The 21,233-nt window shown below is 43.6% G+C and overlaps 1 protein-coding gene across 4 annotated transcripts in view; it reads left to right on the top strand.

Moving 5' to 3' along the window:
- The first annotated feature begins 11,437 nt into the window (after positions 1-11,437).
- The window catches only part of SEMA6A (semaphorin 6A), a 111,858-nt gene continuing 102,062 nt past the window's right edge, over positions 11,438-21,233 (top strand). For 3 of the 4 annotated variants that reach the window (XM_072360241.1, XM_072360240.1, XM_072360238.1), the window contains exon 1: positions 11,438-12,067. The gene's annotated coding sequence lies outside the window, so the exon portion shown is untranslated. Of the gene's footprint in view, positions 12,068-13,410; positions 13,435-21,233 lie in introns of those variants that run through there. The other variant, XM_072360239.1, reaches the window with a different exon arrangement.

The following is a 21,233-nucleotide window of genomic DNA, read 5'->3' as shown; positions in this document are numbered from 1 at the left end:
TTCCACTTCTTTTCTCATGGGCATATAACTGATCCACTGTAAAAACTTCCTCCTGCAGCTACCAGAGTTTGAACAAAGAGGTCACGGGTTTGAATGGTCATTTATTACCTGTGAGAGGTGAAAAAAAAGAAGAAAAAGAAAATGAAGCAGAATAAAACAAAAACAGATAAGACATGAAAGTTCTGCCTTCACACAGAAATCTTTTTCTTACTCTCTTATCAGTTTTGATTGTTTTCATATTTCACTTAATTCTTCCAAATGTTGATTTATTTGACAACATTCACTGTTTATACACGCTGCATTTGACATATGATATGCCATAAATAAATCATATTTAGCACTGTTGTTGGGATGTAAGCTCCAGAAACAAGAAAAATATGTGTGAGAGCATCGTCTCTCAAGGAGAAAGTTGTAATGTGAAATTGAGTCCTTGAGGTAAAAGATACTCTTTGTGATTTATCTCCATGCACAGAGGTGAACCACGCTCCATTCAAAAAGAGAGCTTCCTAGGTAGGACTTCCAAGATGAATTACAACTCTTACGAGTTACAAGGAAAGAGCAGCTTTATTCACAAAATGGGTAGCTGTCGGTTGGAAGGAAGTGTATCAAGCTGGAAATATAGAATAAAGGCAAGTAAATTTACTGAGATCTCCTTCATGATATACAAAGGAGAATCTTTGCCTTCACTCATTATCTCTGAAGTAACATGTAGCCTTGCTTTTCTAACATCAGCTACTATCGGTGTTCCTCAGTGTACAAAATCAACTAAAAGAAATCACAAAATCTTTCACAAACCTTCACCAGCATGTCACCAAACAGACTACAAACAAGAACAGAATACTTAATATCTTTTTATTTCTTTTTTTGTTTGGTTTTTTAACCTCCTCATTTGCCACTGAATTAATTCAGTCCTGATCTTCCAGTCACGTACCTTGAAGATTATTAAATGTGTGCTGGAACCCTGCCTTCAACTGGTTAAAAAGCAGTGAAGTGCTCAGCCTGTTTGCAGAGAACAGTTAGGTGGGAACCCCACTTGCACAAAAATACTCATCCAGCAGAGACCTGTTCTTCAGAAGTGCTCTCCTCTTTCAGCCAGTAGGTTTGCAAGCATGTCAAATGCCTGCACGCAGCCTAACAGTGTAGGTGGGGTTTTTCAAAGAGAAGGACAGTTTTACTTAATTACCTGTGCAGCTATGCAGGCCAAGCTATTAAGGCTAATGGAGTTTCCTGTGTCACACTGTAAACTCATCCATAGGAGGTATCAGTCTGCTGATCCAAACAGCTGGTGCATTTTACCTATCATCCAACAACCGTCAGACAGAGAAAATGTGACAGTGGCAGACAATCCTCATTCACTGACCACTGCCACACAGTTTCTAATGCTTCCCCCACCAAACCTAGCACAGGGCATTTGGCTGTATGTGGCAGTGGCTGTGGCGTTTCAGGTTTGTAACACTAGCTGTTTGCCTGTCAGTAGTGCACACGCTGTTTTCTCATCCCAGATCTGGAAGTTGAGCCTAGCAGTTCAAAGTTAAATGCAGGACTCCCCCATTTTGGTTTTGGTAGGTTTTTGTTTGTTCGTTGTTTTGTTTTGTTTTGTTTTGCTGCAGCCACATATGCAGCTCTGGATTATCCAGCTTGCTTGTTCTATTGTGTTTCTTTCCAAAGAGGATCTCTACAGGGACATTTCTTTGGCTGCCGAATGCCCTGTATTTTCTGTCCTTGCTAATCATGCATACTGTGCAATGCAGAGGTTGAACTGCTATGCACACTGTGATTCACTTTCTTATGTGAAGAAAAGGAAGGACTGTTGCACTTCACATCAAAATCAGTTAGTTCATGACTGCTAGGACTTCTAATGATTGATGAGAGCTTTGGCATGGTTTCTGTTTGGAAAAGAGGGCTTTGAACTGGTGGATGAAATACTGAGAGGAGAGACTTGCATAATGGGCCCATCTCCCCGAATCTCCTCACCAAAGAATACACCAGGAAGAAAAACAAGAAGTCCGTTGTAACCCTTGCAGCGACAAGCGCCTTGTTTAATGTATTCAGTTAATTATTAGACCTGGGCAGACCAATATAAATCTAGCACAACAGTGTGCAAAGCCAGCAGGGGGTCTGAATCCTGATGTTATTTTACCCACTGCTAAATAAATGATTCCAACCACCAGCTTCAGAAGCTTATCCTCATTAGCATGTATGAAATGAGTGGAAGAAGCACTGGGAGATTTAGATTCAATTTAATTAATAAGACATGGCACCAATTTCTGGAAGAGGAAGGCAGTATCTATAGATTCCTGTGCATCTTTCATTGTTATTAGTGATATAAATCTATCACAGTATAGAGGCCTTAAAAAGTGCCCTCATCATTTTCTAATCCTACTGACATTCATTAACTAGGCATTTTAGCAACCTGAATACTATCATTTGCCACTATCATTAAGGTCACTGTACAGTTTTCATTATAAGCCCTCTACTTACCGAGATCTATAACTCTGCTGGAGAATTTAAGGATAACCACGTACAGCCAAGAAATGCTTTTTGCAGTATTGCAAATATATCTTAAATTCTGGGCTGGACAAAGCAAAAAACAATAATAATTTTTAAAAATAAAAATAAAAGAAGAAAGAAAGAAAGAAACAAGAGTAGCACCACAAATAAATAATCTACCTATTGGTGTCTGACACCATACAAACAATCCAGGTAGAGCCACTGTGAGAACACTTCCCCCCAAAGGCAGGAATGGGATATTCATTTCATTAGTGGGAAAAGGTGAGTAGTATGTGTCTTCTTGTCTAGTCCATGGTACATGATACCACATGGAGTGAGGTCAGCTGCAGTTCTGCCACAGAGTCTGATGAGGCTGAGAGCTGAACCAGTTAGGAGGCATGGTCGTAAAGTGGTTAATGCTAAGGATGCTGCATCCTGGGTCATAGACCGATCCAATTAAAGTACCAAAATGACAAAACTGAAGATTTCTGTAGGGTTCCTTTCCCCATGTGCTCAGCCTTCATCATATACAGCTTATTTATAAACTGACTTTGATTTATACTCAACTGAACTTCCAAATTACAGACTTCAGTAAAATAAACGCCTGGGCAAAAACTTAAAACTCTGAAACCAACATCTATGCATGTGTTATTTACGTCTTTGCATGTTATTTATGCATGTTATTTACGTCTTTGGCATAGGATATGAGCAGATAATAAAATGTACATGTCTTCTGCTGATTTTCTATGAACACAAACGCATATTCCACACAGGGTTGAATGTAATATCCAAGCAAAACACACAGAAAGTGCCTTCCAAGCATGAGGAATAACACTAACTTCAAGACATCCCAAACAAAGAGTTAGTTAGCAAGAATACTGCAATAAATTATGCCCCTGGCAATAAGTCATGAATTATTTTTCAGCTAATAGGAATTTCATCACTGATAGCACATGAATTAAGATAGCTGTGGTTTATGTCATGCAAGTAGATGTATTCCTCTGCATTTCTTCTTCAATATATATGATCTTATCACTTCTCCAACTGTGAAGTATCCTTTTTTATCTACTAAACTGCCAGACATGCAATGATAAGTACATCCCAATACACTATGTTTGGTGCTAAGGTTTAGAGGAAGGATGATTTCATTCAGAAATCAGATATGTGCCTCCCAGCAATGGAAACCCCCTTCATGGTGAGACAAGCAGGCTTCTCCAAGCAGTCTCTGCATGGTCTCTTGCCCTTTGTTTTGGATTAGCTACAAATCTTCCAAACAGCTTTTACTCACTTCCTCTCCATTTTGCTGTGTTAGTATCAGGCACAGGGGAGTGACTGAAACTTACTTGATCAGAGCTGGAATTTCTAGGCTGTGATTTACCTGGGACTGTCACACCCAGGAGAGGCTGAGCAGCTAATGATTGCCAAGAACAAGCAAACACAGGAAGTCTCCACTCTCCTTCCTTCATTCCCTGGTAATAGTGCAGGCTTCATTAGGCAATGCTTTTTAGCTCTAATAATCACAAGGAAACTCCAGACTGCAATCAGCCCAGAGGGAGGGAGGAGCTGCTGCCATACATAGCAGGCAATGCTGTTGTCACTGTCATCCTAAAATGGGCCAGGAGCAATCACCTCTGCATACAGCAGGAAGCATCTAACTGCAGCTACCCATACCATCTGCAGAGCAACCTTTTGCAGAGGAAATCCCTGCCAGACACAAGTACCATTATCAGAGTACAAGTAGTTATCTGGAAAAATCCAGACCACTGAATCTGATTCCCCAGCACTCTTAGTATAACTTTTCCTAACATAATGCATTACAAGGAAAAGAGAAAGAGAGCCCTCTCTGTGCCAGTTAGGTGAACTATTGCTAGAACTATCATCATCTCAGCTTTGGTCCTAAAAAAGGGATTACGGAGAAGCAGATAAAGGAAAATGGCTCTGGGTCTCCCCACAGCCTGTTCAGACCAATGCACTCCCCAGCCTGTGTACTGGAGCACTGATATTTTTTGACTACCCCACGTCTGGGAAAAGTCCCAGTAAAAATTAGGACCAAGCAGCACACTGGGTTATGTGAACAGGTGACCAACACCGATGAAAACTGCTGTGCCAAAGGCTCAGCATGCTCTTTTCTTCCCAAATGCTTCGTCTGTCTTTCAACAGATTCTTCAGACACTTTTCTGCATCTTAGCAGGCCATAACGTACCTGTTATTAATTTCTCCTTTAGAATTTAATGATATTCATATAGTTTGATTTAAAAGCAAATGTAAACACAGAGTAATTCAACCTCTTGTTTATTGTTGGTTTAGTTCATTGATCTCGCAAAGCATAAAGCCTGATTAAAGGATCATTTTCCATCAGCTGCTCATCATCAATGTTTAACCAACCCCATTTTTTCTGAATTCTTTTAAGGCATCTCACTAACCTTATATTTTCCTTCTTCTTTAGTCCCTTTTTTTCCTTTCTCCGTCCCTTCCCTACTTCTCTCTGTTCTCCCTCCCCTACTGTGCACCCTGACTCACCAATTTTCTCAGCCAGAGCCTTTTCCTCATCTCTTCCATTTTGCCCTGGCTGCTATATTTCTCCTTGTCCTCTTCCTTCCTCCGTTAGTCGCAGACCCTTTCTTCTTCCCATTGCTATCAATCTTAGGGTTAAAAAAAAAAAAAAAAAAAAAAAAAAAAGTCAGCTGGATGAGATTTAATGTTATGAATTAAAGTGTGTGTGTTGGGGAGGAGGATGGAATAAAGCCTCTTTCTTTCAGCTACTGAAACCATTAAAGGTTTCTCTTTGGTAATATTGTATTGCCTGGCAATTCCACTTACTGAGTGCTCCTAAGGGCTCAGTTCAGCTGAAAGGACACTGAAAGCAATGGTTTTGACTTATTAAACTAGCCACTTCTTATTATTTTAAATTGGATTTGCTTTCAGTCTGATCCTCTAAATGTACTTTAAACATTTTTATTTTAATACTGACTTCTTCCAGCACTGTCTTTTCACTTATGGTCATTCTACATTTTCCTTAGTTCCCCCACCTAGATCTGAAGCATTTGTTGATGCATTGGAAGCCGTGGCAGTGGTTCAATTTGCACCACATTCATCCACTGTAAGAACACAGGAAAAGCCAAAGTAAATCTCTTTTCTCACCATTTTCCTTAAGCTCTTGAACAAAAGCTCGATTCTATGGAGTCCTGATGAGAACAGACGATTTACCCCAGGAAAACAGTATGAATTTGGCTTAACTTTCCAATCAATACTCATTTTGCATGTTTTCAGGGAGTCCCTCTACACCTCTTTCCTTGCCCTGCAGACAGCTCAGTAGTTAAGAGTCCAACCTTAATCTTAATGAAGAGAAACAGCAGGTGAGAAATGTAGTTTACTCTGGTTCCTCACTGTACTCAGAATGGATGCAATCTCTAAGTACAAAGGTGGAAAAGCCAGAGCATTAGAAGGCATTTATGAAAAAAGGGAATTAAATTAAAGCAAGCACCAAACTTTGAACTAAACCACCAAGAAGGAAGTGAGGACCGTGCCACTTTCTCCTATAATGAAACTCATGGGAAAGGTACTCTGGAAAGTCTTTTAAGATGCTCCCTTGACAGTTTTTGATTAATTAACTTTCCTCTCAGAAACTCTATCTAGAATTGATGTGAGTTCATAGAATCATAGAATGAATGGCTTGGGTTGGAAGGGACCTTAAAGCTCATCTAGTTCTCTGGGCAGGGTTGCCACCCAGCAGATGAGGCTGCCTGGGACACCATACAGCCTGGCCTTGAGTACCTCCAGGGATGGGACACTTACAGCTTCTCTAGACAATGTTTGCTAGTGCCTAAATTTGAGTTAGATGTTAGGACAAAATTCTTCACTTAGAAGGTGGTCACCATCTAACTCAAATTTACCCTCTTTTAGTTTAAAGCCATTCCCCACCATCCTATCAGTATTACACTGGGGGACCCAGGCCTGGACACAGTACTCCAGATGGGACCTCAGAAGGGCAGAGCACAGGGGGACAATCCCCTCCTTTTCCCTCCTTCCACGCCTCTGTCGATGCAGCCCAGGGTACCACTGGCCTTATGAGCTGATAGAACACACTGCTGGCTCATGTCCAGCTTTCCATCCATCAGGAACCCCAATCATCCACCAGGACTCCCACATCATCAACAAATCATCCACATCCATTGTGTGAAGAAAGTGAGCTTCCCATTATGGAGAAGTCTGATAGAGTTCAATAGCAAATATTTTTTCCACCTATGGAATTCAACAGATCAGTTATATTCCTGTTATGAAGGACTGTAGGGTAGTTAAAAATTATCCTACAGTCCTTTCCCAGTGAGATTTGACAAAACAGATTGTAAGCAGGTGGAAATGATACGGATGCACTGACATTAATAAGATTATGCTAATTTACACCACAGGAGGATTTGACCTATATGTATTAGAAGTAATTTGATAACAAATCTATGTAAGTTTCCGTTAGTTTTAACAGTGTTAAATTCTTCATCACTTTCCCATACTGATCTTCCAGGCTCAGTTATTTTGGTTTTTAATAAGGAACCACTCCATCACGTAGGTGATAACCCATGTTATTCTCTTCTCATTTCATGGTCATGTAACAGTCCCTTCTGGGAACTAGAAGATGACACAGCAACATGTGAAAGATGTTCAAGGTAAAAAATGAATTTCTGCTGACTTTTCTGGTACAGTGTAGCAGGGACTGACCAGTGCAGCCACAACCTGGTTCACTTCCCAAAATTCCCCGTAGTTGTAAGCACCACCCTGCACCAATTGGCACAGAAAGACTCTCTTCAGTGGGTTTTAGTGAATATTCCAGACTACTTTTATGACTTTCACATATTTTGGTATCCTCTACTGAGTATTTTCCCAGTCAGCCTATGATCATCTCAGTATCTATGCTTTATTGGAAAAATGTGTGAACAGGTTAAGAAAAGTAAATCCGTGCATCCTGACCAACAGTACACAAATCAGTTACTTTTGCAAACAGCCTGAATACAGAACGATTTTTTTTCAGGGATTCACAAACCATTAAAAATCATATCCACAGAATAAACTCATGGCCTACCTGGTCCTAATCTAATCTCATTTTATTTGTCAACAGTGGTCTGGAAAACATTATAATCCTGAACTATGGCCCTGACCCTGCAGGAGCTGCCTGGGAGAAAGAGCCATTGTTCTCTTATGCTAAGAGACCAAGGAATGGCCCGTGCTGTTTTTCTTCAACTGCATGCCCAAGAACAGCTATGTGCAGACTAAAATACTGCCCACTTCCAACCACATTTTCAGAGTACAGCTGAGCTTAGTGAATTCCTCCGAAGCGATTAAAATAAAGATCTTTTCTCTGCGTAGGAGAAATTACTTTGCCAGGCTTTCAATAACGTTGCCTCTACAGAAATCATATTTACCATTTGATGAGCTTTCGTTGTTGCTGTGAGATTAAAGAAGTCAGCGCTTCTGTATGTTAAGATATATCTGCGCTCAGCATTTTATTTTTATTTCTGATAAGGTATAACCCCTCTGTAAAGGTATTTCCTATGTTGTTGGGAGAGGGAAAAAGGAGATCTTCCTAGCACTACATGCTTCAAGTGCTTCCTGGACATCAAAGCCATCTCCTACCTTCTTTGGAGCCTCTTATGTTTCTCAGACTATGTCAAAATCCTCTGCTTCACCACTCTTGTGGGTTGTTTCTTGTCAGTGCAAAACTGTGTTGTACTTTGAACCTCTGAAATAGAGGCAAGAAGGAAATAAATTGAATCTAATCACAACAACTAATGCAGAAAGTGGAGAATGTGATATGGGAAGACAATGAATGTGGACGTGCTCAACAGCTGTGGTGCATCGTTGCATCACTGTGACACACCAGATCCTCAGAACTTCCAGAGAATTGGTAGAGTAGAAAATGAGTGCATATTCAGTGTGGGGCTCACGCACTGCTTGGAATTGAACTTCACACAAGCCAGATAGACGAGGTAGCTGCCTGCAGCCAAAGAGACTCAAGTGCCCATCTCCAGCACAGTACCAGCATCCCACCAAGATCAAGCCAACATATTCATAGAATCATAGAATGAATCATAGAATAGCATAGGTTGAAAAGGACCACAGTGATCAACCAGTTTCTACCCCCCTGCTATGTCCAGAGTCACCAACCAGCAGACACAGGCCTTGGTACAGCACTGCAGATGGGACCTCACAAGAGCTGAGCAGAGGGGTACAATCACCTCCCTCTCCCTGCTGGCCAAAGCCCAGAACTTTGTATTGTATGTGATTAGGTTGCAGCTTGATGCTCCTTGAGGTCCCTTCAAACCCAAGCCATTCTATAACTCTATGACTAGGAAGCAAAAGCAGAGGTAATACTTTCACATCAACTCAAATTAAATCTTTGGTAGAGATTCTGCCCAAAGAGGAGCTGAAGAACTCTGCAGCTTGCACAAGTCTTTCAGATAATGCACAGCTCTATGGATACTTCACCAAGAATCCCTTACCAGATAGAGACTGGAAAACCCACCAATGCAGCTGCCAAAGAGCAGCCACTGAAAAAATATGCTCCCATAAGTAAGAGTAATAATTCCCTTCCTCAGGCCGGTGTGAGTAGCTCACAATTGTTAACTAGTGTAGGTAAAAACAGATAAGGCTGTGTTGTGTTTTCAGAAAATCTGACAGCATGGAGAATTGAGACTGTTCCATAAAAACAGTCCGATATGACTTGGTGGGGGAGAAAACACGAGGAGAATAGTTTACAGAGTAAACTGGGGTTTACTCTGGGTATAGGGAGTGAAACGAGATGAGGAGTCAAGTAAAAGAAAAGAGTGCTGTTTCTTTAAGCTATAACACTCGCCTGATTTTGCAGAGTTATTTGAGTAAGTTAAGAGCAGAAGGAGCAGTAGGGGAATAAAGGACAGGAGAGCTGACTTAAGTTCTGGCAGAAGGATAAGTGAAAACGGTTGCAGTGTGTGTTTTAAATGATGAAATAAATCAGTGCAGGCTTGGAAATTAAATACGGGGAAAGAAAGTAGATGAATGAAAAGCACTTTTGTAAAGGAACCTCAGCACAGACTTCTCACAACCAGTGCCGTAGCTCATGCTGAGGCATGGAACACAGGATTTTTCAGTGAATTCTGCTTCTTCCATAAACTAAAAATCTAGTATGTGTTTTTCGATACCATAAATATAGGGGGGAAAAAAAATGTTCTCTGTTGGAGAGCCTTTCTGATTAATGAGGAAATCCAAGTGTAAAACAAACTACTCAGTACTGCAGAAATACTTGTGAAGCACAAGAGTAGGGCTCGATTGAGATCTGCTTACAATACACACCACAACAAAGTCAGTGGAAGTCCTGAGCACCACAAAATGTATGTAGCAGATGAGGATAGCATCATGATGGAAACTTCCCACAAAGCCATGTTATCTCTGTTCTCAACTCCTGACACAGGGAGATGCAGTAAGAGATGATCCGGAGCCTCCTTTGGGAAGATAAAGGGTTCTTGGCAAACCAAGGCCCATTCAGTCTGGTTTATCCTTCTGACACATGGTTGGGTACCCAGAAATTATTTGTACTAGTCCAATTCCTCTAATTGCTTTCAGATCTAGCATAAGTTCGTTGAACTAAAATTTATCTCTTCCCAGCAATTACTCTCTTCAGTGCAGAACCCCCTTCTGTTTCAGATTTTCAGGGCAAGGAATAAAATATATACGAAATCTTAGTTCCTTTAGTTAGAAAATCATCCTAAGTATACATTCAGTATAAACTGTCTGAAAGAAGAAACTTTTCCCCAACACAGATGGATGTTCTCCCTTGTAATCTAACAACTAGAAACTGAATGAATGTGCATAACTTTAGACCCCAAATCAAATACTGAACCGAAACCAATTTCTCTGAGTCCTTTCATTATCTGAAAATAAAAGGCAAGGGAAACAGCTGCCACAAACAAGGAATTATTTTAATTTTAATGACACCCTTTGTGGCCTGTCAGTAAATCCCTTTGCTCTGTCCATCGTTTCACTTATCTGGTTTGGAGGAGAAACAAATAAATAAATAAATAGAGATAAATCGTGTTAAAGCAATTGCACTTGTAAAGCGACTCCTGTTGTGGAGCAGATACCTCCACACGGAAGCACCAGAGGCTCTCCTCGCAACCTCACTCCAGTGAGAGATACAGGATACAAAACGCTGTTAGTCCCATGCTACGGCCGAGGAACGGCTCTGTCCCCGCACCCGGAGCCCGCAGAGGTCAGCGATAGGGGCCGGAGGGTCGGATCCACATCCGAGAGCAGCTGGGAGAGACCCGGCCGGAGCGCTGCGATGACCGCAGGCGGCTGCGAGCGCACGACCGCGGGGCCGGGGTGGGGGATTAACATATTAGCGCCGCTCGCTCCTGCCTCTCGTTGGATCGGCTCCGAGACGGGGATTAACGCAGCCGGCGGCCGCCGGGACGGGATTTGGGTGGAGGAACGATGGAAAGGAAGAGATGAAGACGGCCGAGATCGGTGCCAGCGGCAGCTGCAGCCGCGGTCCCCGCGGGGACGAGGGGGGATGTGCCGCCGCCCGCCGCCACCGGGCGCTGCCGAGCTTTCTACCGGACAGCACCGGACGGCTCCGCGCCCCCGGCCCCGCCGCCGCTCCCGGAACCCGCCGCGGAACCGCCGAGTCCCCCCGCCGGGCCGCCCAGGGCCGAGATGCTCCGGTCGCTCGCGGGCATCCTTGGAGCGGCGGGCGGCGCAGCGCGTGGCCGCCGAGCGATGTGAGGCGGCGGGTGCCGACGGTGCCGGCGGGGACTCCGCTCCCGCGAGGCGCAACGCCGCAGCCGGCCCTCCGGCGGCACCGCCCGCAGCACGGCGGGGCGGGACGGCTGGGCACGTGCCCGCAGGGCGGGGCGGGGCGGGGCGCGGCCGCCCGTTGCGATCCAGTCCGGGCTTTGTCTCCGCCTCCGGAGCCGCGTCCCAGGGGCTGGGAGTGGGAGCCGGGCGGAGGCAGGGCAGCGGCGGCGGGCGAGCGGCTTCCAGTCCAATGCCCGACAGCCTGGGGCGAGCAGCGACTGAGCCTTCTTGCCGCGGCACGGCGAGCGCCGCCAGCCTCGGAGTTTTCCTGGAGCAGCCTTCGCACCGGGAGCACTTTTGGTAGAAGGGGAGCAGGACGAGACCCCGCAATGACTTACCTCCCGAGGCACGGCTGAAGGGGACTTACTGGAGTGGAATCGTAGTGGAATTTGGGTTTGGAGAGGAGTTGCGAACGCTTTTTTCTTTTTTTTTTTTTTTTCTTTTTCTTTTTTTTTTTTTTCTTTTTTGATATACATATATATTTTTCACTCCTATTCCCTCTTTTTTTTTTTTCTTTTTTTCTTTTTTTTTTTTTTTTCCCGTCATTGGAAATGAACAAATTGCACTTGCAATTCAGAAAGTAGAAATACTAAATATTCCATCCCCTGGGAAGCACATATGTAGTAATGACAAAGGATTGCAAAGGAAAGAGTGGCTCCAGTTTCCCAGAGAGATCCCCTTAAATGGATTACTAAATGGGACACACCATCAGCTAGTTCTGTCCTCTAGCTGCCCAGATAGATGCACCGAAAAGGTACAGTACTCCCCGTCCGTATCCGATGTGTTGGGTTGCGTGGAAGGAAGGCTCCCGCCTCGCCCGGCCGGTCGAGAGCGGCGGGTACGGCGGGCGGCGGCTGCGGCTGCTTCGGCAGCGCCGATGGCATTAGGCGAGGAGCTGCCCGCAAGCGCACGCGTTGTGCTCGCCGTTGCCACTTTCCAGGCATCTCGTGGCTTCGTCTCTCTTTTCCTTTTTTCCTCTTTTCCTCTCCCCCGCCCCCAGGCTGCTGAATGCGCCGGCGCTCCCCGGCCCACCGGCACCGTTTGCATGCACGGTGCTCGAGCTCCTGTCCGCATTCTCGCGTCTCCCAGCCCCGCTCCCTACCCGCCGCTGCGGGGGGTTTCGTGCGGGGCCGGATCAGCGCTGCCCGCGGTCACCGCGCGGGGCTGTGAACTGCCGGGGTCTTTGTTACAGGCACAGTGCGGGAGCTCCGTGCAGAGGCGTAACCCACGGTTTCCGCTCTCAAGTGCGGGATTGTGGTGGTGTCTTCTGGTTTGGTGGGCTTGGCGGCGTGTTTCGGGATTGGGATTTTTTGTTTGTTGGCATTATTTTATTTTTACTTTATTTTTTAAATTTTCAAGGCTGAAAGAAGAGGCCGGCAACCGAGAAAACTTCGGTTTCCTCTTGTGCTACAGGGGCTTTGTTCGCGAGGGTGGGCTGAGGCCGCGGGCTCCCCTCCCCGCCGCACCGACCTCTGTCCCCGCAGAGGGGCTGCAGGCTGCCCGGCAGTCGAGGCAGGGAGAAGAGAGGCTCCAGGGCAGGGCCCCTTCCCCGCCCCCTCCTCGGCAGGGCGAGGACTCTGCCGGCCGCTTCTTCGCTCGCTCTCCTCCCCGGGGAGCCGAGAAACGGCGGAGAAAGTTTTTCTAAGGGGGAAGAGCAGGGTAATCCGGCACGAAGGAGCTGCCGCAGCCCCTCTCGGAGCTGGCCCGGCGTGAGTCCGAGGAGCCCCGGGCAGGCGGCTCTGAGCGGCCGGCAGCGGGCAGCTTCGTGCCGCTGTTGAAGAGAAGACTGTTTAGCCGCCCTCAGCCCAGCCCGTGTAGGGGCTGCGGGCGAGGCGTGTTAGTAACACGCCGCTACCCCGACCCGTACTGCCCGGAATGAGGCAGGGGGTCAGCGCTGCCCCGGGCCCTGCCGGCGTTCCCGGGGAGGGTGGCAGAAAGTTTGGCTTTGCTTCGCGCCGGAGAAAGTACCTGCGAGAGCTCGGCCGTCCCTCCGCCCCTCCTGCCCGAGGGAGGCGCTTCCTGCGGTGGCTGCAGGCGGGGGAGCGTTGCGAGCGCGGACCGCCGCGGAGGCGATGTCGTTCTGTCCGCTGGCACTGCGATGTCCTGGCAGCCCCTGGCCGGGTGAGTGCCGGGCTGAGCTCCGCAGACGGCCGTCTGTGTCTTTGCCAACAGCGACCGCTTGTTCGGAGGGAAATTTACTCTCCTTCCCCTCTCTGAGCAAATTGCTGCTTTGGAAGTTTGTAAACCTGTGCTCGTGTGCCGAGGTCTGTGCAGCACGCGTCTTTGGTAGTTGTGGACGGGAAATTGTTCGACTAATAGACCTGCAGAAGCAAAGGTTTCAAGTGGCCCGTGGTAAAGCACATTAATTCTAGGCTTCACAACAGGAACACTTGGTCCTCCAAAGGGTTGGACACATGGGCAATGCGTGGTAGTAAATAGTGAAGAGCTGAATCTCCACGACCATTTTCTGCCACAGGGCTGTGTGCAGTGGCTTACTAACTGTCGTAGGTTGGGCTAACTTTTGTTCAGTATCATCTGGCACCTGTATTAATTATTAAGCTAACCTCGATGGCAGTGGGGAAATCATGCCTCTTGCTACGCTGTCTTGGCAAACACTGTCTGTGTGCGATTCACTGTTCTCATGTCAGTAAGCTTTACTTGCCGGGTAAGTCAGCGTGAGGAGGTCCAGCTGAGTGAGGCTCTATCACAGAACTTGTGGAGATTTTGACAAGTCTGTGTCAGCTCTCTGAGAATAGGATTTATGCGGCCACTGTAATGTTCAGGGCTTGCTTTGCCATTTGTTTTCAGACAGCAAACTGACTGTGCTCTGGTTATCTTTTGGGGTTTTCTGTTTGTTTTTGATGAGATTGATCTAGTGTGTTGTGGGGAAAAGTGGGTTTCCTACAGCAAACCCTTTCCTTCACGGAATTGCCTCATATGCAGTACTGAAAGGAAATGTTGTAGAGTCGGTAAGATTGGGAAGGTTTGCCTCAAAAAAAGTGCAGTTGTCAGAATGTTTCAATGTCTAGGGTATAATTTCATCTGAAAGGATCATGTTTTTCATGTGGTAGCTTATCCAAAGATACAATGCAAAGAGAAAATACACTAGCTCTCTTTAAAGCCAAACAATTTCCTATGCATAAAAATGTTGATCTTGGTTCTCTCCCACTCTTCACTGAATAAAATCTCTGGCTTTCAAGTAAGTTTATCTCAGGAGTGGAATGCCCAGAAGAAGTTTCTGCCTGAATGCAAAATGAATTTTAAAATAGCAATTAATACCATAAAGTATAATTGCACTGTTTGCTTTTCCTGTAGTGGGAATCAAGTGCTTGAAGCATGGATGAGAACTTAAAAGGAAAACGAATCATATGGTCACAGATGTTCTTTGTATTCTGAATTAGCCTACATCAAAACTGTTATTCTGACTTCCAGTGGCAAAGCCAACCTTATGAGATAAACTTGTCGTTCTTGAACAAAACAAAACAAAAAAAATAGTTGGATGCTAATGTCTGCAAGAAATATGTTGATCTAACATCTCCAGCTGCTTGAAGATGGAAGCGAGTATCAACCATAGTCTCCTTGTAATGTTTGCAAATTAGGGCATGCGGTAATTGCTGTTCAGTGTGAGGAAGGAGGTAGGTTGGGTTTGAGAGAAGGAGTTGTCCTTGCTCATTTTTAATTATTATTATTATTATATTTTTTTGGAGGGGGTGGGGGGGAAGAGGGGAGGAGGTAAGTAAGAGTGAGAGAAAAAAGAAAAGGAGAAGGATCAGATTAATGACCTGTGTTAAATCCAGAATAGAACTGTTTGCATTAAAAAGGAAGTAGGTTATTGTGAACTCCCTTGTGCGTGTTTTGTGAAGGGAAGGGGAAACTTGTCATCTTGTTTTGAAGAGCCATACATAAATACGCATGAAAAGAGTTCACATGGTTTGCAGCAGGAGAGACATAAAATGTTTTCGGATTAAATTGACCTGAGCTAATGTATGTCTTGCATCCAACTTGTTTGCAAGGACGCATTGTTACACTTCCCCATCAAATGCTTTGTATCTGATTCCCATGCACTATTACCAGAGCACTGAAAAGAAACAACGTGGTAAATTCTGCTACATACAATTCTATTCTTTTAGGTACAGCATATGCTAGAGTGAAGTTGAACTATACTAGAACAGAAGTTTTCGCTATCTTAATTTGATACAGATGCTGCAGTATTTTACTTCCTACTATTCATTTATTAAGGAGGTAAATCTTTAGCTCTTATCCTTTCCAGTCTTGCTTGCCCAGCTCTGCTCTGCTTGTTGGAGTAATTGGATGAAAATAAAGGCAGTTGCTGAAATATTGTTCAAATAGGGCCATTCTTCCATAGCGTGGTTCCCCCTGCTTTCTGGTGGGAATCTATGCTTGGTGAGGACCTGCGACTGTGGTCTGAGTCCCTTTGCTGTGGATCGACCTTCAGTATTCAGGCAGACTTCTGTCCACATCTTCTGGAGCAAGCAGCATTTAACACAGACCTACAGCAGACTGTGGCAAGCCTTGTCTGGGCTTGGAAACAGAAAAAAAGAGAGGAGTAAGCAATGCGTTCTTCTGCACCATTAATTCTGTGCATCAGACCACCCTGAGGTAGGTGAGGAGTGGGGTGGTAGGTAATAAAGAGATGTCCAGTAGTGGTATCAGGTCCTGCAACATAGAGCAACCAGAAACAGGGTTTAGTGGCAAAAATAAGCAGCTGGGAGAAAACTCAGGCCTGAGTATAAAACCTCTACATATGAATGTGTTCATTTTGAGCCTGTTGAATCCATCTGTTCAGTAAGGAACAGCTTGGACAGGGTCTGCAAAGGCAAAAGTGCGTGTCCTGGTTGATGTACAAACTGGACAGCCCAGGGTCTTTATTTCCTCTGTATGCTGTCTTCTGAGAGAATGAAGCCATGGAAATAGCTGAATGTTAACATTTATACGGCGTAAAGGGTTGCTTAACTGGTCTCTGAAAATGAGCCTTTGAGCTTGGGTCTTGCCTATAACATGACAAGTATGGCAGCACAGCTCAGACACTGCTTTAGGATTTAAAGGGAAGAGTGCCACCTACTGTGTTGCAATTATATGTATTGCATGTCCTGCATGTCCCCTGGAGTTCCTAAGGTGCCCACTTGCCTCTCCTATTTCCTACCAACTGGGTAGGAAAAGATTCAAAATTTGCAGTGATATGGGAACTGGAGAAAAAAAAAAAAAAAAAAGATGGAGTATCTTATAACATCAGGATATTCAGAAAGTCTTTGAAATGGTTTATTGAAAGACATGCATAGCTGTATTTGCTATTTTTGTCACTTAAGACTTATTTAAGCTGCGGCCGGTTAATGGTGGGGGCACAGGAAATAGGAAAGGGGGTTGGAGCTCTATGCCACCCCCCATGAATTTATCATATTCTTGGCTTTCATGAGCCAGGAGAACGTACACGAAGCTGCCAGATTTATGTCCTGTGGAATCTAAAGTTTAGGTCCACTGTAGTAGTTAAAAAAGAAAAAAGCAGATGTCACCTTTTACAAAATAGCTTCTAAAAATGATGAAGAAAATCTGTAAAAAAAAAAACAAACAAACAAACAAAAAAAAAAACACCATGAGACATCTCATAATTCACTGGTAAAAAATGCTCCTGATAGTTAACTCTTTCCCAGTGTGGAACTGCAGTTATTTATCAGTAAGGAGAAGGGGTGTGTTATACTCTGTGTGAATACAGAACCATTTCTGCCTGGAAGGAATTTTCCCTCAGTCCCCAAAGTGTTTCTGTACTGGCTGAAACAGAGACGTAAAATGAAGAAGATAAACCAGCTATTAGCAGAACTGCCAGTTGATGTATCTCTGGAGTGAAGACATATGGTAACTCGCTGCGTTCTGCAATGACCTTCTCTTTAAAAGTATTGTTGATAAAAGACATTTCTGTGTACAGTATTTATAACAGATCCTTGAAATTCGTATGTTGTGGACTACCCCATGCTTTTTTCTTTTTAACCACTGTGAAGTGCAAATGAGGGACTTCACACAGAAGCAGCTTTTACACCTTTCATGTCGTATTCATGGCGTATGGAAGGTAGGCACCTCTAGGGCAGGTGCCCAGCATTGCATGTGCGCTGTCTTCCAACTGGGAAGCCTTTGGCTCCTTGAATCCCTCCCTCCCTGAGTGAAATCATGCCTTGGCTGCAGGGTCATACCCTTAGTGATAAGGGCAAAAAACGTATTCCTCTACTTCTCTCATCTCAGTAGCCTTTATGTGGAAACTTAATGTTGATGTCAATTGGAAATAAGGAATGTTCTTATTGCATCATTTTGCCTTAATCTGAGACCGTCTAGTGGATGGGGAGTATAATAGTGATTTTTCTTTTTTTTTTTTTTTTTTTTTTTTCTGGAGATAATAGTGGGAGTTTGATTATCTGCTTCTAAAAAAGCTATTCCTAACCTCTCACCAATTTTGCCATGACCCTGACAGACTCATGGGGCCTTCTAGTAATGAAAATGCATAGATAACGTAATAGATGTAGCAGGGGATTCTGGTTCAGATGGGGAAAGTATGCTCTTACATGAATCTCCAACACAATGGGAAAAACGGTGTCCAAATATATTCCTGACTGCAGCAAATGCTATTTCTACTCGATCTCCATCTGCTCACCTTCACTCAGGTGTTCTGTATGTTCTATACATTGAGCATTTTTACATATGGCTTTGATAGTCTGCTGGAAATGTGCTGTGTTGGTTCCTTCACTCTCGCTGGTGGACGTTTACCCATTGCTTGCACTGGGGGCAGCTGTTCATTGAGATGTTAATAAGAATTTGAACAGTTTATAGTTCCGTCAAATATTTTCTCTTAGAAGAAAAATAATGTGGTTTTGTTGGTGCCTTTTGAAATCTACTTTTCATTGGTAGAATGTGATGGATTTTATGCTAATTCCTTTCACATTCCTGAAATATGGCCTAGCTAGGCACTGTCGCTGGGATCTTCATCTATTAATCATGGAAGCTGCTTTCTTATTCGGTTGCCATAGTTTCAGTGCCTCAGATAGTGTTGGGGTGCCTTGGGAAAGGCTTGAGATATACTTGGACTTGCAAGCCTTGCAGTTATTTTGGCAGTGGTAGAGCTCTGAAGGAACAGAGAACAGCATCCAGCATTATTCAGAGTTGGATTAAAAGAGGAAACTTCTGGATATGTCTCTCTGGACCTTGTTATGTGAACATCCAGCTGATACTTACTCCCAAGATTTGCTTTCTGTTTTGTCTTGCTGGTAAAATCATGCACTTCAGAGACTTAATGGCTACCTTCATGCCCTGCGAGAGCAAGAAAGGCTTTTGATTAGTTCTGCTGATAAATGGTTGGGTAAATTAAGGGATTTAGGGCTTCCTAAGCAGTCAAGGTAATTTGTTCTACATTCTCTTTTAACCTATCTTCATAAAACATGACATCATGTTTGAGACTGACTTAATGTGTATTGTTTCCATTGTTACCTTAAATTTAATAAAATGACAATGAGTGCGCTTTTGTTAGCCGGAGAACAGCTTGAATTACAAAGTAGCAAAGGGGAAATAAACTTCTGTCAGAGCTGGTGTTCTTTCAGCTCTGTGTTGACATTGGCAGTATTTTTTTAATTACGTTTCAGTATCTGTCTGCAAATTCGGCCCTAAAACACGCATATTTTCAGAAATGCAGAGCTGTTAGTAGTTGGGAATAGCTTTTTTTTTTTTTTTTGTGACAAATGAGAAAAGTAGTAAAGTAGTAAATAGCAAGAATTAATCTAGCAAGAAAGTAGCTGGAAGACTGTGACTTTTCATCCTGTGCTAATCATTAGCAGTTGTGGTTGGCTGCAGATAGTATGGAAACGCAAACGCTGTTCACAAGGAAATCAGAGACCTTTTTCTTTTCCCATTGAGCACATAAAAATGAAACCCGTCACCTCCACAAGGCACATGTGTGAGCAGATATCTCAAATCCATTTTTATTCTGTTTTACATGATAATGTCTCCAGCATTAAGTGATTTCCCTCTAGTTTTAATGAAACTATTTGGTTCTTGCACAGATAAGCTTGACAGATATTTTCTGTTCACAAGAAAAGCCTTAAAATTTCTCATCAAACAAGGAATCAACTTAAAAGCTGTGCAGTTTAAGGTAAAGAATACGGTGTAATTTGAACTAATCTTGAAAATTAGCCACTTTTAAAACTTTCAGATGGTTAGTTTGCCTTCAAAGACGAGTTTTAAAGCTTCATTCTGGGACTTTGCTTCCCAGTCTTGTCAATTTTTCAAGTCAGATCAACAAGCAGATTGAGAACATGTGCCTATTATTTGTAATCCACCCTCAGGACTCCTACCAGCTGAGCAACTTTGAAGTCCAAAACTTTCGCATGAATTTTAATGATGACAAAGTTTGTTTGGTGGTGGATGTACAGAAAATCTGTATTTCCAGCTTTGAACTCTCACGTAGTTTCTCTTTTGCAGTCTGGCTTTTGCATACTCTGTCGTGTATGCATATTTTACACAAAATGAGTCCCACATTTTTTCCTGTTAAACCCGGAATGGATTTGTATCTAGCAGACTGACAGTCTGATAGGGCAAAATAATATGCTCTGGGCATTTTGGAGTTGCGTTTAGAAGGGAGCTTATGATTGCCTAAAAATTTCTGAGTACTGAGAAGCTGTAGAAGTACAAATGCAGTTGTTGGGATTTGGGGATTCTTTATTTATTTATTTATTTGGATCCTTTTTTCCTCGAAGTTTATTACACTTCATTCAGTTTCAGATTAGGCGTAGGAATAGAAATTAATTTAAGTGGATCTGTAATGTACCACTGTATGATTATGAACATCAAAGATTTCTCATAGAATCACAGAATGGCCTGGGCTGAAAAGTATCACCATGATCATCCAGTTCCAACCCCCTGCTATGTGCAGGGTCACCAACCAGCAGACCAGGCTGCCCAGAGCCACATCCAGCCTGGCCTTGAAAGCCTCCAGGGATGGGGCATCCACAACCTCCTTGGGCAGCCTGTCCCAGTGAATCACCACCTTCTGAGTGTATAGCTTAGCTTGTTTATTTTTTTGCCCACAAAATATTGAGATATGAATGGTAAGTAATTGTGTTCTCAGTATGGAGGCTCAGCCTTTTGACTGTAAGAGAGTAAGAAAGAAATTCTACTGAATGCCTCAGCAGGAAACCCTTACTCTACTCATAGTCCAGCATAGCCCTATCAGTTTTGTTTGTGCTTGGTCATAAGTGTTTCACATCTTTGAGTATAAATATACTGATCCCATTAAATAAATAAGATTATTATTATTATTGGGAAAATGTTATATTTGTGTCCTCCTCTAGCAATTTTTTAGAGTCTGTTTAGGAAATCTAGTGTGTATTGAGTAGCATCTCAGTGCCTGAGTATTTCTGGAAGACTAAGGCTTGATTTGGGTGGGTGGCGTAGTAGTGAAGGGACAAGATGGAGGAAAGGTCCTCCCCAGTGCAGCCACTGAGCTCCCCATTGCCCATCACCTGAAGGCAACACACAGGTTGAGTTCCACAGGATCATATGTCTTTAGCAGTACTTAATTCCAAGAGCATGGCTAAATGTCTCCTGGTATTTAATTCAAAATGCCTTTTTTAGTACGCAGGGAGGAACATAGGCTGCTTAACTATTATCTTGGGCCTTGGGTCATAATCTATATAGTAATGGCTTTTCATCATAGCCCTCTAGTAAAAGAAGGTCATAATGTATCAAAATCAACTTTTGATTTATATATATATATATATATATAAAATTATTATTATTATTATTATTATTATTATTTTGTATGTACAGGGTTTGATGCTATGCGTATAAACTTTCAGTAGGGTTCAACTCATTCTACTTCTGAATAATCTGTGCTTGTTAATTACAAGGACTTGGCTTTTTCAATT

Source organism: Excalfactoria chinensis, chromosome Z (assembly GCF_039878825.1).
Source record: "Excalfactoria chinensis isolate bCotChi1 chromosome Z, bCotChi1.hap2, whole genome shotgun sequence".
Classification (NCBI taxonomy): Eukaryota; Metazoa; Chordata; class Aves; order Galliformes; family Phasianidae; genus Excalfactoria; species Excalfactoria chinensis.
This window is presented reverse-complemented; position numbering and strand designations above follow the sequence as displayed.